The sequence below is a fragment of the Ixodes scapularis genome, unplaced genomic scaffold (genome assembly GCF_016920785.2).
Source record: "Ixodes scapularis isolate PalLabHiFi unplaced genomic scaffold, ASM1692078v2 PGA_scaffold4__175_contigs__length_147842914, whole genome shotgun sequence".
In the NCBI taxonomy this organism is placed as follows: Eukaryota; Metazoa; Arthropoda; class Arachnida; order Ixodida; family Ixodidae; genus Ixodes; species Ixodes scapularis.
Window position 1 is genome coordinate 109,373,039 of NW_024609879.1, and position 13,947 is coordinate 109,386,985.

At 43.5% G+C, this 13,947-nt stretch overlaps 1 non-coding gene across 1 annotated transcript; it reads right to left on the reverse strand.

Moving 5' to 3' along the window:
- Positions 1 to 10,763: 10,763 nt before the first annotated feature.
- On the reverse strand, positions 10,764 to 10,959 carry LOC115311856. Its single transcript, XR_003917111.3, has one exon. It is a non-coding gene; the product is annotated as a U2 spliceosomal RNA (small nuclear RNA).
- Positions 10,960 to 13,947: the final 2,988 nt, after the last annotated feature.

Here is a 13,947-nt window from a genome sequence, read left to right on the forward strand (position 1 = left end):
AACTGGTGGCCACCCTTTAAAAAAGTGTACTCGTAATAGTAAATCCCACTGATTACAAAAAAGTGTTTCTTATTTTCTTTAACATTTTTTATTAAAAAAAATGCTATACTATTTCGCGGGAGTAAACATTATCAGAAATGCAACAAAGGCGCATACAAAAAAAAAAGAAAGATGAAATTCACCAGGTATGGTCGCGAGACTAATTTGTGATATCCATAAAGATATATAGTATATCCAGCCGAACCTAATGACAAGCAAATATCCGCATGGAATGCCAGAAGCACCAGGGAAGACACGCGCCAATCAATAAAGAATAAAAAGAGTTGTTCCCGCGTCCCCGAGGACAATGAACAAGAAGCGGCGTAGATTCTTGCTCGCGTGTGCTTTGGAAAATCGTGCTGCCTCCCACCGCCGAAACGACTCTGAATTACGGTTGGCGGTGGCATTTATGGCTTCGGGGAAGTTGGACAAATGAGACCTCGGGTAGGCGAATGGCCGGATGGTTATATTGCGTCGTTCCGTTCCCCCTCTCGAATCAACCTTCGCGTTCGATATCGAACGCTTCACGAGTTGTGTGCGTAGATACGGTCTCAGTGGTGGCGGCCTAGAACGTTCCACGCATGCGTGACGCCGCAAAAACAGTAGTTTACAAGAGGTAGACACCCGTGCATGAGACAGCTTGTGCCGTCTCGTGCTCTGCTCGTGCGTATAAAAAAACTACAGATCCCGCGATACATGGCGGCAGCGGCGGCGTACTCAAACTAGCCGGTCATAGCCATATATACAGAGCTTTTCCATTCATTGGGAAGTATAGCTGTCAAATGAGGAGACGCCATTGGCCAAAAGGTGTGCTGGGCATGTTCCAGGGCGTCTACACAAATTCGAATATGGCCAACCAGATGCCGGAAGTAACACCCTGGCGGTGGTCGCGAGAAACGAAATTAATAAGTGCGTCGGAGTAACTCTCGGTGGCTAAAAATATGGTGCACGCGTAAACCACAAGAAATTAGAAGAAGCCTGCAAGGTGGTTTCTTTACCTACTAGTAGATCGAGGAGAGTGAATTCGATGCTCGGGAGTGGTGGAATTTTCGCCAGCCCGAGTTTTCGCTCTTGATTCCTGTAGCGCAGTTCGTGCATGCCATCCCAGCATCAAGTGTACCAACGCAAAGATACTTCTCATAAGCGGGTATTAATTTAAAAGGGGCGAACCTGTCTGAATGTGTCCTCGTTGACGATATTCTGTTCCTTCTTCAAAGCGACCTCGACAAGTAAATTGTTGCGTGTGTGTGTGCGTTTTTCTTTTATTCCTAGTTGGCACTGATTTGTTTTTAAGTATATAGTTTCGAGGATACAGTTGAGTGTTCGTGTTAGAAGCGAAACTGAGTGGAGGTGTTATTCATTATTGAATATTGTGACATTTTCCCAGTGGTGTACATGCGCCTTACCAGATATACACGACTACTTTGATGTGGGCAGTGAGCGCTTTTTCTCTCCCAGTTTTTTTGTTGTTTGACCTAAATCAAACAACAGAACGTTATTAGTCTGTCCTTCGTTAATTTTTATGTTTTTAAATATACACGTCTGCTTGAAATTGGTTTACAAAGAAAAAGAAAAAAAACATTAATTTTTCCTCCTTCTTGAGCGCATATTCTGGTCAGAATGTCTGTATCACGGACTCCCAAGACGATCTTCTAACTGCGAAAAACTTTCGAGCGATGCGAAGTGTCTTTTGAAAGGATAATCGCTTATTTATTAAATACGATAAAATAGAGTACGATCAAATGATTTTCAGTATATTCTGACACAAAGAGTTTTTTGTACAAAGGTAAGCAGACGGCTTATAGGATACCATCCAGATGCGTTTTTGTCATGCTTGATTTTATTATGCAAAATGCATGCGCGGATTCAGGGTCGGAGGCGGATCATCGAACTTATCCGCTCAGGGATCTAATTATTGTGATTTGGTGAGGGAATCGGTGTGTAACATGATGTATATTTTCCCGCTAAATTTATCGGAGAAACTGAACGGTTGTATGGGCCACGTTACGTCAGGCCGCGCGTGACGTCGAGTTCCGCCGCTTTATTAGGCGAGGAACCTGGATTGGTGTCTGGGTCACAAGGCGTGAATTTTCCCGTTAAAATTGAGCGGGTAACTGAATTGGCGTATACGTCCCACGACGTGAATTTCCCACTAAATTTAGCGGGGAAACTGGATAGGTTTATAGGCCACGTGACGTCAATTGTTTCCGCTAAATTTAGCGGGGAAAATAAATTGGTCCGCGTGTCTTGTCAGGTCACGTGACATAAATTCTTCCCTCTAAATTTAGCTGAGAACCTGAATTCGTGTATACGTCTCGGGATATCGATTTCCCCGCTAAATTTAGGGGGAAATACACGGGGGGGGGGGGGGAGGGGGGGGTAAAGTCAAAAAGCATTTCATGCTTTAATAGTCTACGTACATTGTCTGAGGTGTTTTTCTTGCCTTGTATGACATTTTTGTCACAATTTTTATTGAAAAAATTGTCTGTACGAAGCCTACATAAGTATAAAGCAAACATGTTTTTAACGTGCTTGGGACGTGTCCGCATAAAGTTTTGTCATAATGTCTGCAAAAAACAAATTTTTTTAATTTTTTTATTATGATGTACTGGCAGTAGGACGGCGCGCCTTTAGCATTCTTACCTCATGCCCACGCATAGGTTTGTCTCAAACCTGATATCTAAGAAATCTGGAGTGCCTTCTTTGCCACGAGGCACTTTAGAGTGCCAATTCGCCTGCAATCTACAGAGCGAGCTCGGCCAATGACGAGGCTGGGAATATGCCTGGACATAAAGAAAGCCAGTCTGCGGTTTTACACTACACCGTAAAATTTCACAAGACTTTATTTCTTTATTTATTTATTTTTACAGCGGAGCTGTTAAGGGCTGGTTTCCCCAGTTTCGTGTCCGTGGACAAATATATCTCGACACAACCCTCTGGACAGCTACCGCCATCTATGAGCGGCGGTGGCAACCAAACAACCAGCTTGCCGGTTGTCTGGTTGCCACCGCCGCTTCTCCCCCCCCCCCCCCCCCCCCCCCCACACTCTTCATTCACAACGCTTAGTAGTAGCAGCGTTTCTACGCAGGACGAGCACTCGGGCCAGAAACTTTTTGTTCACTTTTTTGAACATGTTTTGATTAACTAGTTTAGCGTAGTTATGAGAGGAGACTTCAACGTTAACGTTCTAGATGATTCTTTTCGAACTATTGAGCTCATCAATGTGCTCAGCTCAAGTGGGTTTGTTAATATAATTAAGTCAGCTACTAGGATCACCCAGACCACATCTAATGCAATTGATCTTTTCACCACGAATTGCATTACAAAACTACACGCTTCTGGAACCATGTGTGCTGATATTAGCGATCATCTTCAGATTTTTTTTCTCTGTTTAATCATGACCTGGAAAGAAAGGTTCCAAAGGCTACGGTCACCTTCACGAACATGTCAGATATATAGCTGCCTGCTGGTCTTCAGAAATTCAGTTTCGGACCATAATTGGAGCTCAGTTCATTCTAAGCTGGACGTGGATGATGCGTACATTGAATTTTTAAATGGTTTTCAAAGACTTTACTATTTACATTTTTCATTTAAAACTATAACTGTGACCAACAAAATAAGAAAACCTTGGATGACACCCATACACATCAAAATGATGCAAAAGAAAGCCTGCGCCTATACAAATCGTTTCTCACATCAAGAAATAACAAGCTTTTAATTTAAAAAAAAATTCGGAACGTCCTGACGTCTGAACTCTGGAAAGCGAAGACGTTGTACTATAAGCGCATGTTCGAAGATGCTACTAATAAACGCCCTGATATTGTATGGAAAATGATAAACGAAGTCCTGAATCGTAGTAACATTCCTCCTCGCATAGGCGAATTAAAAATTGATGGCCAAGTTATGTCTGGTGTGCCTTTGGCGGAATATTTCAACACGGTTTTTTTTTTAAATTTGTAGTCCAAACCTTATAATGACGGTGCCCTTTTGAAGCTCACGCGTAGTAGCCATACCTTTTTTCTAGCCCCAACTGACGACCAAGAGACATTTAACATTGTTCTAGGACTTAAGAACAGTAAAAGCACAGATGTTGATGAACTACAATTGAAACCTGTCAAATTCGTGATGAATATCATCGTACCCTGCCTAACACACATATATAACCTCTCCTTATCGTCAGGTAAATTTACCACTAATATGAAATTGGCTAAAGTTTCAGTAATACATAAAGCATGGTGACTCAAACGTTGTCACCAACTACAGGCCTATATCGGTGCTACCTGTGTTTTCTAAGGCACTTGAAAAAAATTATCTTTATGCGCCTCAATGACTTTTTTTAAACAGTCTGCATTAACAGAATTTCAATTTGGTTTTAGGAAAGGTAAATCCACCGAGACAGATTTACTGCTGCAAAAAAAAAAAATTATATTACAAAGTATAGAAAAAAGTTTGCTTACATTAGGAGTGTTCATCGACTTTTCTAAAGCTTTCGACGTGCTAAATCATAAAACATTGCTGGCAAAACTAGAGTACTATGGTGTTCGTGGCGTACCCCATAAGCTAATTGAGTCATACTTAAAAGCTCGTAAACAGTCTCTTGTCATTAATAATCATGCTTCCTCTTTTCAAGACGTTCTTTGTGGGGTACCTCAAGGAAGTATACTTGGGCCCTTTCTGTTTAATGTTTACATGAACGACATTGTAAGCGTTGATAACCAAGCACAGTTCATCATTTATGCCGATGATACAAGCCTTTTTTTTTTCTGCAGATAGTGCTGACGAATTGATATGACGCGCAGATTCTGTTCTTCAGAACTTCTTTTATGGTGGGAGGCTAACGCGCTCAAGATTAATGCGAAGAAATGCAAAGCAATTATTTTTATATCTGTAAATAAGTCTATCTTAACTTATACCGCAATTCTACATGGCGATTCGCAAATAGAAATCGTTAACCAGCACAAAATATTAAGTGTATACTTTTCGGAACACGTGACATGGGACGCTCATGTAAACTTTTTGATCTCTAAACTGTCTCGTACTGTCGGTGTATTTGCTCGTTGTCGTGGTATTTTGCCACGTCATGTTAAGTTAAAAATATTTCACGCATTATTTCAGTCCAATTTGAATTACTGTCATCTCATCTGGGCTACTACAACTAAAACAAATATAAATACATTATTTTTGCTCCAGAAAAAAGGTCTTACGACACATTGCGGAAGTACATTATTGTTGATCACACTGAACCTCTGTTTACTAAGTATAATATCCTTCCTATTAAACATTTGTATGAATACCGCTTGATGTGTTCCATTCGTTTTGCACCGGCATCAGTTAATGAATTCTTATATTGTATTTCGCAATTAACTGAAAGACTCAGCATCGTCAGCACACGTCGTACAGTTTTGGGCTATCCCTCGGTCACGTACAAACTATAATCTGCAATCCCTGCGCCATATTCTTCCATCCTTGTTAAATACATGTCTCACCAAGAACATAGATATATCTTCGGCTAGCAAGAAAGACATCTTGTCGTATCTTATTTAGTTGGTTTTTGTTGTATTTTCAAATTTTTAAATGAATTGTAGTATTTATTTTTATGTATCTAATGTGTGCGTACTTTTGTATTCATTTTTTTTCTATTGAATGCTGCTGCCTGTAAACGGGAGAGCCTGAGCCCAGTCAAGCTGTTCTTGAACAACGTTTTGCCTAGGCTCCCGTCCAGAATTTCTGGAGAATAAAAAGATTTGATTGATTGATTGAAATGCACGTCCGAAAGCCAGGAGCGCGGGCTAGCTCGGGCTTGTAGCTTTGGCTGCAGTCTGAGCTTAAGGGTGAGCAGAGTATAACCCTTGTTAGGGTGCCTCAATGTCCTTCTGTTTAGGGTGATGCCACCCATTGCAGTACCTGATGCCGACAGCACGCGTTCACGAGAAAAATACAAAGAAATCGACGAAAAAAAATTGACCGCCTCTCCACGTGGTGAATGTTGTTGATTGAGGCGAAGCTCTGGTGGTGCTGATACACTGAGCCGCAGCATGCCGAGCTTTTCGTTTGTTTTCATCCATGTCAGAAAGAGAATGTGTGGTATGGAACGTGGTTATATACGCATTTGAGCATTTGACCGCAGCGCGCTCTCGCCTATAAACGTTGAGCCAATGCATGAAACGTTTAACGCGATTATATACGCATTTGACCGCAGCGCCCTCTCCTGTATAGACATTGAGCGGCTACATGCAACGTTTCATCCATGACAGAAACCCCAGCTCTTGAGTTACTACCACATCTCAAAGCCCCCTTCTCGTCCCGCAGTCGTGGCCGTTGCAATAAAGAAATAAATAAAAAAAAAAAACCGCAGTCGCGGCTGAGTGGTTAAGACGATGGACTAGAAATCCATTGGGGTCTCCCCGCACAGGTTCGAATCCTGTCGACTACGCAAACATTTTTTCCTTTTTTCATCACTTTTTTTTTCTACACGAGCACGTGAGCTCACGAGCACGAGCACGAGCACCAGCACGATCGATGTGAGGACGGACGCCGGACGGACAAGGTTAAACCCTAAGGAGCTTCGCCCCTAAAACAAAATGTCGCCATAGTACTGTCAGCACGACAAACGCGTGCAAGGACACGTTCTTTCACGCTCTTCTGAACAAAAAAAAAAAAAAAAATAAACGCGTGGGACAAAATGGCGAGATGCCACCTCCCCAAGCAAAGCGCACATGAAGGCATTTTAACCCTTGTCTTAATCGAAGGTTATAAAAGTGATTTTTCTGATATTTTTAACAGAAAAATGACTACTATCGGAGCTCCGAAATACTTGGAGTTGAATGGCACCAGTTACCGCGAAGCAGGCGAAAACTGTCCCCAATTTTCTGTTAAATTTAGTTTTAGAAAATCACTTTTAACTTAATATGTTTTGAATAAAATAACGGTTAGTTCCGAAACCTTCGCATCTGGTTCGAAACTGCTAGCGCTACATATGGGCGGAGAATGATCGTCATGCGATGCGCAGTTTATCTTAAAGGTAAAGACAAGTTGCGTTTTTTTTTTTTACCTTTTGCATTTTAAATTTTTTTGTTGGACGGAAAGCGGGGGGAGACACACGCTGTACATTACCGGAACAGGCGTGTAATGTTAACGTAATTTGAGTCCCCGATGGGTTAACAAACGCAAAGCGCGTCAAATCCCAAGTACCTTATCATCGTTCTGCAGCCACTTCTATAGCAGAATTCGACGATAAGAAGACGGTAGAACCCATCAGCGAGCGAGAAACGTGACCACGACCCTGCCTTTCTTAAAGGGGTACTGCAAAGGGACGGAGAAAAGCAAAATACTGCTTCGAAGGGCGTGTCCACCAGTGTCAAACACGAGAGTTCAGTGGCAACATTGGTCTAGCCTCTAGAACGTCAGATAATGACGACGTAGTATTCTACAGGTAGGACTGGCTGAACGGCTGCACATGACTTATTTTTATCCTTTCAAGCGTGTGATTCTTGTTCAAATTTTTGCTTTGAACATTTGTAAATTGGTGGGGCGTTCACATCTTCATAACTGGATGTTAATTCCAACAATTAGGAAGATCGCGCATGGTCATTACAGGCTTTTCGTCGTTTCGGTTCTCTATTGGTTCAGACGTATGACGTCATCAACAATAGCAAATCTGCGCAAAAAGTTGAACTTATTTCGCCTGTTATGTTCAAATACATAAAAGTGTTTCTTTAATATATTTTAATGTGTTGTTAGAGTCCCACACACTCACTCGAGCGAACGCGATGCAAATCAAAAAAAGAAAAATGTCCAGAAACGCTTTGCCGTGTCCCTTTAAAAGGGCGGTGCAACGGCATGCAATTGGAATGTTTTTCACTTTACACGAACTTCCCGGCACTAGTGGGACTCAAGGATACTTGCACGCAACGCCACAGGCCCAGAAACTCTTTTGTTGCGGTGTAATTTCAAGGACAAAATCGAGCGTTTTAATTCAATCTCTCCTTCGCAAAACTCTATGACGTAATTGGGGGATCGCAGTATTCCCCAGTGACGACATTTTAATGCATATCATAGATTGGATCCGAGCATTGCGTGCGCACTCGATATATGAGCTCGTGATAGTCGACTGCTCGACAAGCATTCGGGTAGTGGCCCGTGGCCAATCGCTGCGAGGACGACAATAGCCGAACCATAACAATGTCTAGAACTCAGCGCGTGTCCTGTGTGTTTGCCAACCCCAGCAAGTGGCTATGATCAGCATTTGCAGCATATAACCGGCTCCAGATCAGGTGGCCGCTTGTTCTGGCAGCGAGTTGAGGGGTTGAACGCTGCTCGTTTTTCTTTAATTTTTTTTCTGCGACATCGATTGCGTGAGGTGAAAAACGAACGCGTGTTTTATAAGTCATTAACGTCAGGAGTCTGTTCTAAGCGGTATTTGCGCAAATGAGAAAAATCGTTACATCGCCCCTTTAAGGTATATTTCACCCTAAATCCTGAAACCATGGAAGAAGAAATAAGGCGCAGAAGAGAGGAGGACCCACACGTACAGAGTCAAAGCTAAGATTGTTATCCACCACCAAGCTCCTTTTATAGGTGCAAGACTCCCAGATAACATCCAAAAATCTATCACGAGGTCAGTCTTTTTTTTTTTTACTTTTTCAACGACAGGGTGACAAAAGCAAGGCCTGCCTTTGATAACCTATAGAGTACACGTGGTAAGACGTGTATGTTGTCCCCCTTTTGTTGGAGTATACGGAAAGACTGATCTCGCGATGGGATTTTCTGACGTTGGCTGAGTTTTGTTGTACCTATAAAAGGAGATTGGTACTCTATTAAACTCTTAGTAGCCTCAGAGACGGTGTTTATTTGTGTGTATGTGCGTGTGCGTCTGTGTGTGGGGGGGGACGCGTGTGTGTATGTATGTGTTTGTGTGTGCGTGCGTGCGAGCGTGTGCGCGTATGTCCCTGTGTGTGTGTATATATACGTGTGTGTCGTGTGCGTATAAGCACGCTCGGGTGTGTATGTGTGCGTCTGTGTGACGTGACTTACACACAGATTCAGTTTCCCCCCTGTGTCTGGCGGGGAAATTGACGTGACGTGGCCTGACATCATGGGACCTATATATCAATTCAGTTTCGCCGCTAAATTTAGCGCAGAAATTGAAGTATCATGACCTAAACACAAATTCAATTTGTGTTTAGAGTAAAATTGTGCGTCAATTTGTGAACTAAATTGATCAAATATTGGTTCTTCACTCCCGAAGCGACTGTTTAATGTCTTTCAAACAATAGACATTTTGCTAAATTACCTAAAAAACAAGGAGCATGCTGCCAGGAATGAAAGTGGCATTTGACGTTTTGGAGTTGGTTCTGTGGCAGGCAATACATTCGTTTGCAGCAGCCATTGACGCTTTTAGAACAGATGCCAACGTCTGTTAGATATCGCTTGAAAGAAAAAAATACTGCATCGCTAAATGGGTTTATATTTGATAAAAACAGAGGGTCTCTCTTTGATACTGGAGCGTATTGCTTGGCACCTTTCGTAATAAGAACAAAGAGGGCGCAAATCATACTTCAGTTAGGATGAAGCCTCCATCCCCTCCCACTTGTAGACCAGTTAGTTTATTTAGCCTGTAAATATATATATATATATATATATATATATATATAACTGCAAAAACAACCACCCACAAATATTATTAAAACCTACTTTTGCACTTTAAAAGGGAAACTGCTATTTAGCGGCGTTTGAACCAGAGTGAAGTGAAAGTTTGCTGCTCTTTCGACTGACAGCTGCACGGGAACTACGTTTATTCAAACAAAGCACCGCGTATTTTGTTTTCTTTCTCAACGCAGCAGTTGAAAACGAGATCACATAATCGAACCCAACGAATGCGGACCTGTAATATTACTGAGCGTAATGTACATGTATATCGTACCAAACCAGACGCTCACCCATGTCAGCTGCTAGTCCTAGCACTCCGGTGCAAGGCGGTGAAGCTCGACGCACGTGGGCTGGTGAGACGCGCCACGGAGGCATGCGTCATTCATAATATTCGAGTGATCACACCAGGAGTACAAGATCCTGCGTCTGTCTTGTCGCAGTAGCCGCCATTTTAATATTTTGCAATGTTTTCTCGCTACTTTTAGCTCCTGACATCGCCGACATCGTCTGAAACTTTAGAGGATGTCGGCGATCAAGCCGACAACGCGTCAACCGGCCATCAGGGTGGACGAGAAATGTTGCAACTTCCTTTCACCTTAATTTAAAGCCAAGCCGGCGCTACGAGCCAATGGGGTCGACCAAAGAACGTCAAAGCGCGACATCGAGGCCTCCGACAACCTTCCTGTACGAATTGTTTCATCCATTAAACCAATCAAATGCAGCGAATGTCCTGTGACTTCCGCTTTTACTATGTGTGTTCGTGTTGTATGTGGGGTTGTGGGGATATTTATACAGCGTGTAGTTGGTCAGCCATTAAAGTTGCGACGAGTCACACGCTGTAGATGAGCGATTTAGCCAGTGCAGTACAACCGATAGCCTGGGGTCTTTAACGCGCACCACGCAGTAGTGGTACACGACCGCACGCCGGTACGATGCTCATCCTGATCGAAACGGGCAGGGGTGAGGCTCGAACCCAGGATTCCTGGGTTCTGCAGCGCGAGCTTTCGCTCTACGCGCGTCGAGCTGGGTGTGCGCTTTAGCCCATTCGGCCACCGATCACTGAAAAAAAAAGAAAAAAAAAGTGGGCCGACCTCGGAGGCAGTGCAATGCCGAGCCAGCCCGTGGCATAGGTGAGGTAAACCTCAAGCACTACGCCGCATTCCAAAAATAAGATTAATATCTTGGGTCCAAATAGGACCCGTATCGGCGTCCTATTTGGCCTTCGACTGTGTTCTGACATAAGATGAAACCACCTAAACGATGAGTAAAGACGCTGTGAAATACAGACTTCTACCGCTTTCCTTTCCTCCTACGTCTCTGAATATTAGGGTCAACCAAGAATGAAATATATATATATATATATTTTTTTTTTGTTTTGCCCATCTCGGCGCATGCGTGGCGCAATGCTTAGCCAAGATGGAACTTTGGCGTAAGATGTAGCCGACTTTCGCTCATGGCACAATGTGGCGCAAATGGCGCAAAACTACACTCGCAGCAGCTGCGAGTGTAATTACACGCGCTGCCCGTGCTGACGTCTGCAGCAGCAGTAAGTGCTCTAAAGCAAAAGCCTAAAACAAACAACATTTTGCACTTCGCGTTCATCAACACTTTATTTTGGTTACTTACTTTGAATCTTTTATGCGGGAAAGGCGAGTGCGTGCGGAGCCTGTACTTACATTCCCAGCATTCTCCTTGATGCCTGGGTAATATAGAAATAGGCCGATATTTAAACCGTTCATTGCTACTAAATACTGATTTTTAGGCATGATATGACTTTGAAGGGAAAGATCGTTGCCAATTCTTAGATTATAACTCCACAGGGAGGACTTAATTTGGAATGTATAACTACAAGTTTCCTTCTTAAACCTTGGAACTTTTCCATTGCGTCATCTTCTGTTTTGTCTAGCGTTTGTCGAGTGGAACAGTCGTACCGGATGTTCTTAAATAAGGACGTGCTACAAAAAAGAAGTTTACTTTGGCTTGAATCTTCACCATCGAACTACACTGGTGGCCGCCATACCTTGCGCATCGCTTTCTGACAGAAGCCTGTGATTGGACGCCGAGTTCACGCCGAACGATATCGCAGCCCTCGTGTCCAATGAATGCTCAAAGCGCATGCCCGAAATGGGGCGGCCTCGGAGAAGCCACTGAAGAGCGCATATTTTTTTAAAACAAAACGTAAACATAATCTTTCCTTAAATAGAGTGTGTCTTTTTGGATTAGATTAGCGACAAATACGGAGTGAAGCGAGCGATGAAAATTTCAAGGTTTTTCTGCGCTTCGTTGCCTGGTCCCCCTTTTTCTTTCTATTTGTGTGCTCCCTTGCCTCGAGGTTTATAAGCAGAAGTGTAAATATGAAGGCCGCAAAGTGTAAGAAGTAAACAGCAGACATTCCATGTCGCTAAGGGTTTGCATATTGTGAAACTTGCATTTCTCATGAAAAAAAGAAAGAAAGAAAAAGAAGCCATATCGGAAATCATTTTTGTTTCTCAAGTAAATCTATGTTTTAGTGTAAAATGTTTAGAAGACTAAATACTGTTTGCATTTTCTCAGTAAAATTTCATAAAGACTACCTCCAAGTGCTAGAGCTAAATTTGTTCAAAGAAAGCAAGGTTTAAAAAATAAAGCACTCAGGCGTGGTATTTGTTGAGAATATTTTGTGAAAAGTAATAATAAATAAGAGGTTCTTCAATTACAGATTTCTCTCCCAACTTTGTTTCTCGTGTTCCCCGTTCGACGTCTCGAAATTCAAACGTCTGTAAAATCAGGAATAAGCGGATTTTCACGTCGCTGCCGTCAAAATGTTCTTCATTACAGGCATTACATATTCGTTTTTCGGTTTATCGCTTGCGTTGTTTTTTTTCTGTTTTTTTTTTTATATTGTTGTTGTTTGTTTCTTGCTTCACACGCTTTTCCTCCTCCTGCCTCTCAAGTTTCGGATTATGTTTGGCACTCGTTATTTTTTAAAATAAATATCAAATTCCTCATCTGCTTATGTGTCACACGTATAAGGAGTTTGTCTGTACATTTATTAGAGAGAGAGAACGAGATAATATAAAGTAGTACTGTGAAGTTTTGACAAGTTTGTTATATCTTGTGTAAATTCTCCTCGTGCTGTAGTTTCCTGGATTGATATACGGGCGTTCTTCAATGTTTATGTGTCTGGAGCATTTGACACTCTAGCTGTCATTTTTTCTCTAGACGCTGCGTTCATATTCATTTCCGTTTGAATAAGCGTACTTCCGGCGTGCCATTGTGCGACCGCGTGATCCACGTCAAAGAATGCAGGCTAGCGATCGTACTAAATTGACTCAATTTATCATAAACAACGTGAAGTATTATCACCAAATTACAAAGGTAGATTGATCGCGCTGTTTAAATGCTTCCCTTTAATTTTATCTTCGTTTTCTTAATCTCTAGTCTTACGCAATTCAGTTTCACCGTCTCCGCTTGCATAATCCCTAATCTTCCTTCATCCCCCTTTCCACCTCCTTGCTCTTTCCCTTTTGTTCGATCCGAGCGGTGCTCAAGCCGAGCGCGCTTTGCGATCCCCTAATGTTGCTTTCGAGCGCAACGAGATGGCGCAGCGGCGATCTGCCCGGTAGTGACGTCAGGGCACCTCGCGAGCCGCGACGGTTCGTTTCCGCACCCCGATCTCCGGGCCCGTCGTCCGCAAACTGCTCACTCGAGAGTCGGCCGTGCTCCGGGGAGCACGTCTTCGCCGCATTGTCCGCGATGCCGCACGGCGGCGGCAATAGCGGCGGCGTCGACGTCGGCCGCAACGCCGACTGTGTGAACGCGACGTGGGTCGCGGCCGCCGCGACCGACGAGGACGTCGACGATTCGGGTTTTCCGTACCCGGACCTTACCCAGCTTCCGGGAGTGTGTCCGGCGTTCGTGTGCCTCTACTTGGCTGTCATGGTGCTGTCACTGGTCGGGAACGCCATGGTGTGTTTCACGGTGCTGTCCGACCGAAAGATGCACACGGCCGTGAACTACTACATGGTGAACCTGGCTGCGTGCGACCTCGCCGTGGGGGCTTTCGTACTGCCCGTCAAGTTGATGGAGCTTGCCGGTCCGGCGTCTTGGTCGCTCATGACGGACTGGCTGTGCACCGCGCTGCTCTACTCCCAGACGGTCGTCGTGTTCGCGTCAGTGCTCACGCTCGTCGCCACATGCCTCGAAAGGTAAGTCGCTTTTCTACTTTTTTTTTTCGAAATTGCACTTGCAGCCTTGTTGTTGTGTCTTTGAAGTTAGGCC